At 57.4% G+C, this 12097-nt stretch overlaps 1 protein-coding gene across 1 annotated transcript in view; it reads left to right on the forward strand.

Annotated features, from left to right (window-relative positions):
* The first annotated feature begins 11580 nt into the window (after positions 1 to 11580).
* The window catches only part of SBNO2 (strawberry notch homolog 2), a 50423-nt gene continuing 49906 nt past the window's right edge, over positions 11581 to 12097 (forward strand). The window contains exon 1 of the mRNA XM_047848275.1: positions 11581 to 11744. The gene's annotated coding sequence lies outside the window, so the exon portion shown is untranslated. The remainder of the gene's footprint in view (positions 11745 to 12097) is intronic.

The following is a 12097-nucleotide window of genomic DNA, read 5'->3' on the forward strand; positions in this document are numbered from 1 at the left end:
GCCCGCCGCCGCTGCCGCCCGCTCCCCGCCTCAGTCGCGGACGCCCCGGGCCGCCTCCCCCTTCCGCGCCCGACACGCCGCCGCCATCTTGTTTACCTCCCGCCCCCGCCCTGCGCCGCCGCGCCGCCGCACGCCCGCCGGGGGGGCCCGCCCCTCCCGCCGCTGACGTGCCCGCCTGTTGGCTGGGCCGTGAGACCCCGCCCCGCGGCCCGCCCCACCACCGCTGCCGATTGGGCCGTTTGGACACAGGCAGGCGCCCAAACGGGGATTGGTTCACTCTCGGCCCCGCCCCGGGGGTGGATACAGCTTGGCTCATTGGCGCGCGGAGGAGCCCGTCATGGGGTGGGGGGGTTGGCGGGAAGCGGGCGCGGGGAGCCCGCAGCGTCGACCTCTGAGGGGCTCGGGGTTGGCGTCGGCGTTCGAGAGCGACAACGGCCACTTGGGAACGGCTGTGCCGCGGGCAGAGCCCTCGAGGAGCCCCTCACCCACAGACCCCCCTCGGAGGCCAGGGCAAGGGTCACACAGTAGCCCCCAGGGAGGGGCGACCGGCCGACTCTGTCGGTGGAACGTGCGAGCTCTGCTGTTGGGGATCTTTGAGTTCCAGTCCGACGTTGGGTGGGCTTAGAGCTTACTTTAGACATCAGTAAATTAAAAAGTGCCCCAGGGGCTCCTGGGGGGCTCAGTCGGTTAAGCGTCCGACTTTGGGTTCGTGAGTTTGAGCCCCGCGTTGGGCTCTGTGCTGAGCCTGGAGCCTGCTTTGCATTCCGTGTCTCGCTCCCTCTCTGCCCCTCCCCTGCGCTCTCTCGCGCTCGCTCTCTCTCTCTCCCAAAAATAAACATTAAAAAAAAAAAAAAAAGTTTTCTTTCCGAGTGGCCCAAAGTGGAACGTTCCAGGCCAGAGACCCTTGCAGAGTCTCTGCACCCAGAGGGGACCCACTGCGGGAAAGCAGTGGCCCAGGTGCCAGCAGAGTGCTGTGGGTACAGAGTGGACAAAGTGGGCGGATGAGGTTGAAAATACCTCCCTTCCGTTGCCCAGCACTGTATTCTTAGCTCTGCACAAACTGTTCATCTCATCTGGTGTGACCCTCCTGGTTCACGACAACCAGAAAAGTGGGACCTAGGGGAGCAGCGCCATCAGATCGGGACTCCAGGCTGGCGACCTGTGAACGCCCTGAGCCTCTGTGCAAACTTGGTGTGCCCGAGAGTGGTGGTTGGACATGCCCCATGAGTGTCTTCACCGTCTCCGGCACCCATGGAGGGGGACTGATGTGACTCTGCAGGGAAGGGGTCACGCGCCACATCGGCAGGACCAGCAAACCCCAAAATTCTGCTGAGAAGGGAATCCTACATACCAGAGCAGAAGCCAGTAAAATACAATAGAAAACAAATAGGGAAAATAGATGAAGCCAAAAGATTGTTCCTTGAAAAGATTTTTTTTTTTTAACGACAAAACTCCACGTTCACCAAGAATAAAAGATGACCCATACCAGGAATCAAAGAATGGATACCACTACAGACCCTAAAGATATTAAAAAGCAGGGCGCCTGGGTAGCTCAGTTGGTTAAGCCTCCGACACTTGAGTTCAGCTCAGGTGGTGGTCTCACCTTGATTTTCTTTTTTTTTTTTTTTTTAATTTTTTTTTTTTTTTAACATTTATTTATTTTTTGAGACAGAGAGAGACACAGCATGAACGGGGGAGGGGCAGAGAGAGAGGGAAACACAGAATCAGAAGGAGGCACCAGGCTCCGAGCCATCAGCCCAGAGCCCGACGCGGGGCTCGAACTCGCGGACCGCGAGATCGTGACCTGAGCTGAAGTCGGACGGCCAACCGACTGAGCCACCCAGGTGCCCCTCACCTTGATTTTCTTTCCAAAACTCATCACCATGAGGGTCGCCTGGGTGGCTCAGTCAGTTAAGCATCTGACTTCAGCTCAGGTCATGATCTCACAGCTGGTGAGTTTGAGTCCCACGTCATCGAGCCCTGTGGTGACGGCTGGGAACCTGGAGCCTGCCTCAGATTCTGTGTCTCCCTTTCTCTGCCCCTCCCCCTCTCACTCTGTCTCTTTCTCTCTCTCAAAAATAAACATTTAAAAAATTATTTTTTATTTTTTTAACGTTTTATTTATTTTTGAGACAGAGCATGAACAGGGGAGGGTCAGAGAGAGGGAGACACAGAATCTGAAACAGGCTCCAGGCTCTGAGCTGTCAGCACAGAGCCCGACGCGGGGCTCGAACTCACAGACCGCGAGATCATAACCTGAGCCGAAGTCGGCCACTTAACTGACTAAGCCACCCAGGCGCCCCAGCATTTAAAAAATTTTTAAAAACAATGGACAATAAGTGTTGGCAAGGATGTGGAGACACTGGAAATCTCGTACAGATGGTGCAGCCACTTTGGAAAAAGCCAAAAGGTTAAAAACAGTGTTTCCATGCGGCCCAGCTACTCTTATTCTGGGTTAGCACACACAGGTCCAAACTTGTACACTGTGTGTTCACAGCAGCAGGATTCACGACAGCCGAAACTGGGGGAAAAAAACAAAATATCCATCCACAGATGAACATATAAACACAATGTGTCCCCCGAGCACGCGCACGTCACTCGGCAGCGAGCAGGAGCGAGGCACCCACCCCCGCCACCCCGCGGACAGACCCCGAACACACGACGCTCAGGGAGGGAACCAGACACGAGAGGCCACGCGGGGTGTGAGGCCACGTGGGTGAAACGTCCCGAACAGGCCCATCCATGGACGGGAAGGGGGCTCGTGGGGGCTGGGGGGAGGAGTGGGGAGTGACTGTTGATGGGGACCGGTTGCTTTTGGGGTGATGGAATGTTCTATGACAGGTGAACTGACTGAGGCTTACAGGAAGGAAGCCACCTGTCCAGGTCCACGGTGGATCTGGGACTCCAGGTTATGGGGGTGGGGAGGCAGGTTATAGTAGGAGACCCCAGGCTATATGTGGAGGCTCTAGGTTGTAGGTGGGGGGCAAGGTTATGGGGGGCCTCATATTACAGATAAAGATCCCCAAGTTACAGGTGGGGGACCCCAGGTTATTGAAAGGCAGCCTCAGATTATAAGTGGAGGGCTTTGGTTTACACACAGGGGCCCTGGCTTACAGGTAAGAGCTCCAGATTATAAATGGTAGCCCCGGGTAATGGCAGAGGGCCCCAGACAACAGGCAGGGACCCCAGGCTATAGGTCAGGGCCCACCAGCCCCTCCGGGGCTCAGGCCTACAGCCTCTGCCTTCCTCTCCTCCCACGATCTCTCCCTCACACCCCTCATTTCTCCTGCCCACCCCATGACTCCCCTACACACAAACACTTGTGCCCAGTTGGCCCCCTTGCAGCCCCCGCTGACCCTCTGACATCCTCCCTTTACCCCCCCCCCCAAATGGAGGCCAGAGGAAGCCCGCGGTCCTCCTGGGCACACGACCAACTGGCTCTCCATCCCAGGTCTCCACCCACTCAACGGGTATCCTACATGTCAGGCTCCTGACCCTAGCCCCTTCCTCTCCATGGACCCGGCTCAGCCCCATGTCCATCGAATAAGGGCCCAGGAGCCAGAGGGGTCCTTCCAAATTGAGGTGAACCCCCACTGGGAATCCAGCCATGGTTTCAGGTTAGGGGGTGGCTGGGATTGGTGTGGGGGGCATGTGGGCTTCTCTGCCACCACCAGGGGGCGGGCAGGTACTGCAGCCGAGGTTTCTGGACTGTGGGCGTGTGTGTGTGTGTGTGTGTGTGTGTGTGTGTGTGTGTCTATGTGTGTGAATGAGGTGTCAAAAACACAGGGTTGGAAGCCCACACATGATCCCTCAGGGCGGTGACACTCTGGACCATCATTGTCACCCTTATTGGACCTTGTTACACACCTGGTCACAGACAGGGCAGGGATGCCCACCGTCACACGCCTACAGTTGACTGTCCCCCTTCCCCCGGCACCGTGGACACTGGGGGGCTGGTGTCATCCTCTCTGGGGGTCCTGGGCACTGCAGGGGTCGAGCAGCGTCCCCAGCCCCCACTCAAGCGATGCCCCCAGTCCTGACCGCAAGTGTCGCCAGACATCGCCTGGGGTCCCCTGGAGCAGATCTATCCCCAGTTGACAATCTGCTTTAGAGATACATGCTGGAGCATTTATGGCTGAAAGGCTATGAGTCTAGGATTCTGCTCCAAATATTCCCAGGCAGAATGTATATCTGAAGTGTTTGGGAGAAAGTGTCCTAAGGTGGCCCCTTAAGTGTTCTTAACTTAAGCAGGGTTTATTGGGTTGAATGGTGGTCCCTGAAGGAGGTTTCCCCATCCAACTTCCCAGAGCCTGTGAATGTGACCTCACTCACTGTTGTCACCAAGCTAGGGATCTTGAGATGAGATCATCCTGGATTACTTAAGTGGGCCCTAGATCTAATGACAATTGTCCTTATAAGACACACACAGGGGACATTGGACAGAGAGGACCAGGTATCGATGGAGGCTGTGATGGAGGGATTCTCGGCTGCCTGGAGCCCCCAGAGGCTGGAGGAAAGGGGAAGGGCCTCCTGGAGCCTCTGGAAGGAGCTCGGCCCCCCACACCTGGCTCCAGAATGGGGAGCGGATGAATTTCTCTTGTTAGTGAGCGGTCATTGGTCTCAGCCGTCCTGGGACACTAACACAGAAGCTTCCTGAGAATGGCGAGGTGGGCGGTTTGATGAATCTTGACGAAAGCATGTAATCACCACTGTACTTGAGGAATAAAATATTTTCTTCCCTCCCGAACCCCCCTCACACGCCTTTGTGGGGGTCATCGCTTCCCTCTGCCTTCCCTCCCAGGAAAGGATCGAGTTTTGCCCCTTGTAACTCGGTCTTTTCCGGGTGTCACATAAATGGGGTCACACGGCAAGGCGTACTTCACTTGAGATCCATTCACGTTCTTGCGACCCTTAGAGACGTGTTGTCCCTGCGCTTCTGGAACGCCCTTGTGTGGACGGGCCGTGTCTCTTTCGCCCACTTGGGTGGTTTTCCATTTTTGGCGACTGTGAGTCGTGCTGCGGTGAACACGTGTGTACAGGTTTTTGTAGGGACAGAAACTTCCATTTCTCTCGGGGGACGCCTAGGGCTGGGATGGCCGGATCCCACGGCCGTTCTGAGCAACCGTCCTCCAGAAGGGCCGCACCCCCACCGGCAACGTTCGAGAGTTCTGGGCGTCCTGCGTCCTCGCTGGCGCTTGGTTTTGTCCGTTTCGGGGGTTCCGTTGGACCATTCCGACGGGTGACACATTATTTTTTATTTGTAATTTTTTTTTTAATTTTTTTAAACGTTTTTATTTATTTTTGAGAGAGAGAGAGACAGAGCATGAACGGGGGAGGGGCAGAGAGAGAGGGAGACACAGAATCAGAAGCAGGCTCCAGGCTCTGAGCCATCAGCCCAGAGCCCGACGTGGGGCTCGAACTCACGGACCGCGAGATCGTGACCTGGCTGAAGTCGGACGCTTAACCGACTGCGCCACCCAGGCGCCCCTAATTTTTTTTTTTTTAAGGAACTTAAAAAAATTTTTCTAAAGGCTCATTTTCTGAGAGAGAGAGGGTCCCGGCTACAGCTGAACTGTCACCTCCTCAAAAGCTCCTCCCCTGAGGCTCCCGGCTAAGCACCCCCACCCGGGCACACACGTCACCCCACGAATTCAAAGTGCGGGACACGGCCACCGCAGCCTGCTGAAGACCGGTCCTGCCTTCTCCCACCTGCCTCCGGAAGCCGACGAAGCACCCCCTCCAGGCTACCCGAGGGGTGACCGAAATGATCATGGTTGACACACACGCTGACACTCAAAGTTCACTGCTGGCTGGCCTCCAGGCTGAGGTCCTTCCTCCCTCTCACCGTCCTCCGGTCAACAAGGGAGACTCCTGGGCTCGGAGAGGTACCTGTGTCATTGTCCAGGGACATAAGAGCAGGGGTCAGCTGACCTGTTCTGTGAGGGACCAGAGGTCAAGTGTGTTCAGCTGCACGGGCCCAACAGTCTCTGTCACAACCGCTCCGCTCTGCCGGCGGGGACAGGAAAACAGCCGCAGGCAATACGCAAACGACCGCGTGTGTCTGTGCCAAGAAAACTTTATTGACACCGATGTCGTATCGCTTCGCGTGTCACAAAACAACCCTTCTTCTGAAATGTTTTCAGCCACGTAAACGCAAACATCTCGGGGCGCCCGGCTGGCTCAGTGGGTAGAGCACGTGACTCTAGATCTCAGGGTCGTGAGTTCAAGTTTCGTTTTGGGCGTGGAGCTCGCTTTAAAACGCAGAACGGAGGGGTGCCTGGGTGGCTCCGATGGTTGAGCGTCCGACTTCGGCTCAGGTCCTGATCTCATGGGTTCGTGGGTTCGAGCCCCGCGTCGGGCTCTGTGCTGACGGCTCGGAGCCTGGAGCCTGCTTCCGATTCTGTGTCTCCCTCTCTCTGTCTCCCTCTCGCTCTCTCGCCCTCCCCCGCTCTCCCTCAGTCTCTCAAAACTAAAAATAAATACATACATACATACATACATACATAAATAACATTAAAGGAAGAAATAAACATTAAAAGAGAAAGGAGACAAAACATAAAGGTTTCAGTGCCACGCAGTCTGTCTGCACCAAGAGGGCGACAGGCTGGACTGTGCCTCTCGAGGTGCTATACTCTCCCTCACGTTCAAGCCTTGAGCTGCTCTCCAGAGGCGTGGGAAGGAGCCTAGGGTGTAGGCTTGTGTCAGTCTTTGAGACACTCCCGGAAGGTGCCGGATCTGGCCGTGCCTGCTGGATCAGCTGGTCTCATCTGTGGCCGTCACGCCAGGGGTCTCCTGGTGTCCGGTGGGCGGGGACCCGGAGGGCTGCTCAACACAAGGAACCACCTGGCCCCAAATGTCAGCGGGGCCGGCGGGGAGAGCCCGGTGCCAGGTCTATCCCTGGACCTTTCCGTACCATGAACAAAAAATTCCCATGTACAGAAAAAAGCTGGTTTCGGTTGTAGTTTCTGCCACTTGCAACCAAAAGGTTGTAACAATGTGGGATATGAGACTCGAGTAGGGGGTTTTGGACACAGGAGTGCAGATGGCAGCTGGCCAGGGCTGGGGCGGGCCTCACCCCCACGGGGCAGAGAGCCCCCAGCAGGACGGAAGCAGGGTGGGAGGACAGGGGCTGGGCCGTGCTCCCCTGTTCTCTCCATTTCCTCGAAGATCTGCAGGGAGGTTGCGAAGACAGCGTGGGGCGCCCTCCCCTTGCTGTGCGTGTCTCACGTGAGTGGGGGACGTTTGTCACCGATCCGTCAGCAACCAATCTCCTCCGCGTACTTAAGATTCCTTGGGGCGCCTGGGTGGCTCAGTCCGTGAAGCGTCTGACCGCGGCTCAGGTCGTGATCTCACGGTTCATGGGTTTGAGCCTCACTCACATCAGGCTCCACAATGACAGCGCGGAGCCTGCTTGGGGTTCTCTCTCTCCCTCTCTCAAAATAAATAAACGTTAAAAAAAAAAAAAGAACTTCCTTATTATATGATACGTATCGCAGAGTAAGTTACATGCCACAACTTCTTCATTACTCAGGACTCGTGTGATCTGCTTTGTTGACAAGACCAGGGTCCAGCAAAGTGTTCCCGGGAAGGGCCAGACGGTCACTATTTTTGGCTTTGTGGGTCAGGTGGTCTCTGTCACTACTGCTCGCTCGACGTGGCTGCGGGAGACAAACAGGTGCGGTCACGTGCCAATAAAACTTTATTTACAGGGGCACCTGGGGGGCTCAGTCGGTAACGTGTGCGACTTCGGCTCAGGTCACCATCTCACGGTTCGTGGATTCGAGCCCCGCGTCCGGCTCTGTGCTGACGGCTCAGAGCCTGGAACCTGCTTCAGATTCTGTGTCTCCCTCTCTCTCTCTCGTCCCCTCCCCTGCTCATGCTCTGTCTCTGTCTCTCAAAAAATAAATAGACACTAAAAAGAAAGAGTTCTGTAGTTTCCCCCTCATGTCCCTTTTCTGTACCAGCACCCCATGAGGACCCCACATGACACCCAGCTGTCACGTCTCCTCGGGCCTCTCTGGGGTGTGACAGTTTATCAGACTTCCCTTGAGTGTGAGGCCTGGACCGTGTTGAGGTTGGGTATTTTAGAAAATGTCCCCTGACTGGGGTCTGTCCGGTGTTACTCTGTGGGTCAGGCCAGGGTGAGGGGTTTGGGGCGGAATGGCACAGAGGCGATGTGCCCTTTACGTCCGGTCACGTCAGGGGCCCCTGTCCACACGGCAGATCGGGATGGGGCCTGGTCATCAGAGCCGGGGCCCCGCCCTGACCCACCAGCGTATTTGTGACTTTGGGATATAAGCACAGACGTGCTGTGTCAACCATCACCCCTCTCATTGCCAGAGTAGACTGTCTTCCTTTTAAGTTCTTTTTTCTTTTTTTTAATTAAGTGGGCTCCAGGCCCAACATGGGGCTTGAATTCAGGATCCTGAGATCAAGAGTCACGTGCTGACTGAGCCGGGGGGGGGGGGGCACCCCGGGGCTGGGGCTTCTGGCTTCTTCCTCAGTTGGAGGCGTGGAGGATGGTGGGGTCCCTTGAAGTTCTCCAAGTGCCCCAGACGTCCCTTGTCCCTCAGGAGCCTAGCCCCTGTCAGGCGTCTGGGACCTGGATGTGAGTCAGCCAGCCCCAGGCGCCCTGGAGTCCCCTTCAGGGCAGGGCAGACCCAAGGTGAAGGTTCAGGAAGTACCAGCGCAGGTGACCGCAGTGCTCCGTGCTGGCTGCTAAGCAGGAGGACAGCCTGGGGAGGGCCAGCGCCTTGTGCCCTTCGGGGGATGTCCTGCCCCTCTGCAGCCTGGGACACCACGGGGCATGCTCTGATGCTCTGTTCTCTGTGTCCCCGGACTCGATCAGCATTGTCTCACACACACACACACACACACACACACACACACACACACGCCCGTCCACCTTGTAGCCCAACCCACTTCCTTCCTGGACTCACTCACCTGCGCCCTCCTGCACCCGCACCGGCCTCCTATGCCTGCTCTGCCCTAGCTGCATCTCTGTCCATGCTCTATCATCTCCATGGCTCCCCATGGCTCTGGGGACAGAGCCAAGCCAAGTCCCCCTCTGACTTGGGGCTGGGGGTGAGTACCGCTGAGGGGACATCCTGAAGGTCCTCACCCTCTCAGCTCTGGCCCAGCTCTTGCCTGGCTCACTATAGACCCTGACAGAAAGAAATGCAGAGTGTGGTTCCTTCGTCTGGCTTCGGCGCAGGAGCTCTGCCTCCTCAGACCTCTGTCTTGCCACCAGAGGAGCGTGAAACGTGGCCCCTGTGTCCCGCCCCCTCCAGCACACTCAGGCAGATGGAGCCTCCGCCAGCCCCGCCCTTACCACCCCACCCCACTGCTCCATCACCTTCAGTGGCTCCCTACTGCCCCCAGGATACAGGCCTTGCCCTAGCTTTCCAGGCACACCCCCGCCCCCTTAGCCCACTTGGCCCTTTCCCGTCTCACTCCCTTGCTGCCCTGGACCCCTGCACATGCTCCCTGGATGCTGTCCCCACGTGGGGCCTTTGCACATGCCGCCTTCTCCCTGACAGTCCTTCCCCTCTTCCTTCTCCTTCCTGCCTGCTCACAGCCTTGCAGCCTCAGGGTCCAGCCCTCGCCCAGCCTGAGGGCTGCTCCGTCAGACGTCACATTTAGCCTGCGCAGCCTTGGTGTCCCGTTCTCAGTGCAGAGGTGGGAAGTCCTGTCTGGGGCGGATCTCAGACCCACCGGACAGGTTTGCTGTTCCCTGCAGCTGTCCTGGCTCAGAGGCAGCCCTGGTCGGCCTAGGCAAGATCCTACGCTGGCTCAGGCAGGGCCGGGAGGCAGCCAGCACTGCCGGGGGACTTGCGAGGGGAAGTGGCAGTGGCAGGTGGGCCTTGGGTGTAGGGAGGTGGCTGGACAGGGCAGGGTCAGCCGGGGAGGCGGGCGAGGCCAGCAGGAGACAGGAAGTGATGCAGGAGGAGATACACACATGGCTGGTGCGACGTGGGCCGGCTGGTTGCTCCTGCCTCAGTTTCCCCTTCTACACCACAGGGAGGGCTGGAGAGGGAGGGCAAAGAGGGGCGCGGTAGGAGGGAGGGGAAAAGGGGGGGGGATGAGAGGCAGGAGGCGGGGCAGGAGCAGAGCCACAGGGGCTGGGGGGCAGCCAGGGGAAGTGGGTGCAGAAAGGAGAAGTGTGGTGAGGGACCCAGCGCCAGGAGGCGGGCAGGGAGGTGCTCCCACTGCTGGGGAACGCTGGGGCTTTCCAGAATGTGGAGAAACAGGAAGCGCCCCGGCCCCGCCCCCACCCCCTGGGCAGAGCCAGGCCGACCCACCTGCCCCACCTCACCTGCCCAGGTCCGGGGTGGGGGTCTCCGCTCCCTGGGTGAGCCCTCCGTCTGCCTCAGTCTCCCAGTCTGCATGCTGGAGTCCTCCCCAGGAGGGAAACTGAGGGGTAGCCCAAGAAGCTCCCCATGGACCCACGGGGAACACCCCCCCCCCCCGGGGAGTGGAGGGGGACCCCCCTCCCCCCCCGGGGACCTGACATTGGGGTCTGACTTTTCTGCTGTTTGAAACAATTGAAAGGGCAAGAGTTGTCGCACTCTGTGAGCACGCCTGTGCGGAAGGTGGGTCAGTCCCAGGGCCGTGCCCATTTGGCAGGTGAGAACACTGAGGTTCAGAGGGGCCCCTGGCCTGGCTCTGGGACGCCATTTCTGCTGTGGTCTCCCCACACCGGCTGCCCAATCTCACCAATAGAAACAGGACTCCCGGTTTCGCCGGAGGCTACTTTCTTTTGCATAAGTATATCCCAGACACTGCGCGGGACATACTTAAACATGAGCAATTCTTCTTCACGTACATGCAATTCAAATTTAACTGAGTGTTCTGATTTTATATGGTGGCCTACTTCCTCAAGGCTGGTTGAAATGTCTGGGGGGATATTTAGGGGGTCCCTGCATGGGACTGGGACAGAGGGAGGGCTTGGGGAAGTCTCTTGGACCAAAAACAGACCCTCACCGGACAGACCTCTGGTCTTCTGTGAGCCTTTTCCCCACCGGAGGAGGGGACCTTGGGCACATCTGAGGAGAGCTGGGCGTGTTCCCACCCTCTGAGCCTCTGAGCGTGACAACTTCTGCAGCCTGAGCCATGAAAGCTCGGGCTGCCCAGGGCCCCCATCCCAGCCTTTTATCACCATTAAAAAAAAAAAAAAAATCCCTCCTCTCCAGACCTCCAACCTCAGGCTTCATCCTCATTATTATCTCATAGAACGCTCACTTAGGTGGCTCTGTGGACTTTTGTGAGGAAAGATCCAGAAGTCCATCTGGAAACATTCCTAATACCCAAACACAAGAAACTGTTCATTTTGCTATCTTAATAACCTAGAAGGTACCCACCCCAAATTTACAGGTGGGGAAATGGAGGCACAGAGAGATTGAGTAACTTTCCGAGGGTCACACAGCACACCGGCAAAGCCGCTGCCCTGCAGAGCCGTGTGCCTTCCGCTCTCCCGGGCTGCCTCTTGCAATTCCCTGGAAATCCCCAAATCTGACTAATTCCCTAGACATCCCCAGACTTGGCAGATTACTCCATGCTGAGATGGCTGGACCCACCCCGGCCTGGGCAAACTGCCCCCATTTCAGGCAAAATTACCCATAGAAACCTTGTGGTTTCCCGAGGTGGACGTGGCAGAGGTCAAGTCCATGCCTCCCTGCGCTCCGTGACCCTGCGCCGGCTACTGGACGGTTCTGCGCTGCCGTTTACCCGCCAGCAACACACAGGTAATAGCGGTCCTGACCTCGGAAGGTCATGGTGGGAACAGGGCCGGCTCTGTGGGCGTGTGACTCAGGGCTTTGCCCGGGCTCCGTGTTCAGGGGGACCGGTACTCCGTTTAATGCTCTGCTGTCGCCATATTGAAATCCTCACTATTTGAACGGGGGGCCCTCTGTCTTCATTTCTCACTGGGCTCGACAGATTATGTGGCTGGCCCTGTGTGGGAGGAAATGGGAAAACACAACCGGAAGCCATCTATCCCCTCATGTCAGCTTATTTGTGCTTTTGAATTTTAACTGTCTGTTGCTCAATAGGACTTATTTTCATTAGCTATGAAAAATAGCTTCAAAGTCAAGGCTAC

Source organism: Prionailurus viverrinus, unplaced genomic scaffold, assembly GCF_022837055.1.
Source record: "Prionailurus viverrinus isolate Anna unplaced genomic scaffold, UM_Priviv_1.0 scaffold_60, whole genome shotgun sequence".
In the NCBI taxonomy this organism is placed as follows: Eukaryota; Metazoa; Chordata; class Mammalia; order Carnivora; family Felidae; genus Prionailurus; species Prionailurus viverrinus.